We start from the raw sequence: 2,717 nt of genomic DNA, 5'->3' as shown, positions 1-2,717 counted from the left end.
AATTCCTATCTCTTGTATATTAAAAACAGTAGTTGGCGTCAAAAATACATTGCATAATTTGCATCTTTTTTTACCTTTCTGAATCAACTGCCTTGTGGAACGTGACAGGAAACAGGTCACATACAAATATGAGGCCTACTTTGGATGTACATTGTAACGCATTTCAGAATGACAACTGTTATCGCTTACGTTATCACAAAATGCCTTCTCGTTTGCTCTCCTCATTAGAAACAGTGTTGCTTTAAATGATCCTTAAACTGAGATATGAACAAGCAGCTACAGACAGAGTTGCATTTAATATAGTCTGAGGTATGTTTATCGAATGTGTGCACCATTACAGTGGGCTGGGAAGGACTCCAGTTTGGAAGAGACTCAACATTGTACTAAAATGCATGAGGAATTATTTTAAAGTGTAAAAATCTCACAAAGAAATACAGTTTTTCATTTTTAAAGTGAACAAATTTCAATATGCGTGGCACTTTTAAACATAGGTTTTTATAATGGTACAAGGGATACACGTGAGACAATGGAAGCCCTACAATACGTCCTAGAACATGCATATCTCTCTCATGGGCACGAAAAGTCCCCAGGGCGCAAATTGCTTTTTTCCCTTTCTTTAAAACATTTAATTTGGGAAGGCTTCATCTTGCTTGCACAGCCTTTAAGATTCAGAAAGTGAGCGCTAAGTGGACTAGTCTAAAGCAAACAAATTAACAATCAGTGCAGAAACTAAATTTAGGGAACGCACGTGCTGTCTCCCAGCCGCTGTGCCCACTGAAGAGGGAGGGGCACTGCGCGTAAACAAAGGTGGTTGTCTGGTGAAACCACGATTCTCACAAAAATAACGTGGCTTTTCATCGTTATTTAACAAATTCAAGTCCGAAGTAGGGGTTTCCCCACGAAAAACAAACTAACGAGCATTTGGTGCAACTGCACAGAAATGCATGCCAGTCAGAAAAATAACTCGACCACTCCTAATGCGTGGCACTGCAAAGAAGAGGGTGGGGGTGTAAATTAACAGCAAGCAGGGACTGTGTCGCCGCTGCAACATCCTGAGAGACTGGGTAAGTCACTTATCTCTCAGTGCCTAAACAAAAAAAAAAACTGTCATACGCATGTCACATGATATGCTATTTAAGGGTAATGTTACAGCCTCGCAAATAGAGCATAGGAGGGGCAGCAGTGGGCTCCATGCAGAGACTAATCTGCATTCCTCTTTCCTATAAACGCTCTCATTTTGAAGTCAGCCCAAAGCAAACAGCTCTGTGGAAGACAACTTGACATTTGTCTTTGAATGCCCAGCAAACGTGACAAGATAACAAGTAGTAAAGGCCTGTTTACAGAAAAAAAGTTTGTGGAAGAATACTGTAAACACAGTTTAGGCAATGGAAGGGACGAACTGTACTAAAGCAAATAAAGCAAGAACGTGGAAAGCAAGAAAACTACAGTTACAAAGCACAAATCTAATAGCAAGCAACAGGCAGAAAGCATTCCTAGGTCAACTTTCTGAAAGTCCTCAAGATGTCTTTAGCAAACAAAATAGGTAGGCTGCAACATAAAAAGGAAGAAAGTACATATAGGTGCTATTGGGTATTCAGGACTTTCATCAATAGTCAGCAGTTAACCACCTTATTAATAATCATGTGATATCTAGTCCAGCCAACTAGAATACAGATTGTTGTACAGCGCAAAACAGTTTGAAATTCACAGCTCTGGTACATATTCTTTTATCCACCACTACATACCATCGCACCCACTGTAGCAATCGCCCCGTCCCCTGTCTAGAGCAAAGGATAGCCACGCACCAATTCAATATTTGCCAGATAGCCTTGTGGCCCATCTGGAAGTTGTGCCACACTAAAATCTACAAGTGACTAAAGTCATTAACTTCTACTCACTGGTGCGCCCAATCTTCATGCCTCTATACATATAGGAAGACTATAAAGTATCCGCTACTGACTGCATGGTAGACAAGAGTGGCACGAACGATGAAAGTGACATGAGATCTAACAGTTACCAGAAGAGGAGACCCAGCGAAAGAACCAAAGTCAATAATGTGAATATGGCAGACAGGCAAAATGCTGGTAGAGGCCCACATAATAGGATAAAGAGACGCACCAAAGATATACACCCTCAAAATTCAACCAAACAAGCTGGAGAGAGCCAGTTATGCCAAAAGTATGTCCCTGGTGTCCATGAACGTAAAGAAAGCCAACAGAAGTGCTAGAAAATGCAAGGAGAGAGGTAGTGAGTGGAAAGACCCAATCTGTGCAAAAAAGAAAAGCGGTCCAAGCCGGACTTCAATATGGAACTTTCCGAATTTCTCAAAGTACTTATAAATGAAGACCCCAACACGTCGTCACTCGAAAGGGAGATCCCAAGGACACAAATAAAATAAAACCATTAACTTTTATTTAGAGTGGTGAATAAATCACAGAGTACCTAAACAGAAGTCCAAACCGCAGAAGTAGGCCACCACAATTCAGGCAAAACATGGAAGGGAAATGGATATTCAGACAAAACAAAAATTACCACTCCAGAACCCACATGGAGAAAAAGCACATTGAAAGAACACGACCCAACTTCACATTTAACCTTCTTACTACAAAAGGCAATAAAGTCACTGGCCAAGAGAGATCTACCAAGCCTAGAGACTGAGGGAAAGTTACTTGAGCTAGAACTCTTGAGGCACTCCATTATGAATGCCACTGCACAAA

Source organism: Triturus cristatus, chromosome 10 (assembly GCF_964204655.1).
Source record: "Triturus cristatus chromosome 10, aTriCri1.1, whole genome shotgun sequence".
NCBI lineage: Eukaryota > Metazoa > Chordata > Amphibia > Caudata > Salamandridae > Triturus > Triturus cristatus.
The sequence above is the reverse complement of the archived record's forward strand: the minus strand, read 5'-3'. Positions refer to the sequence as shown.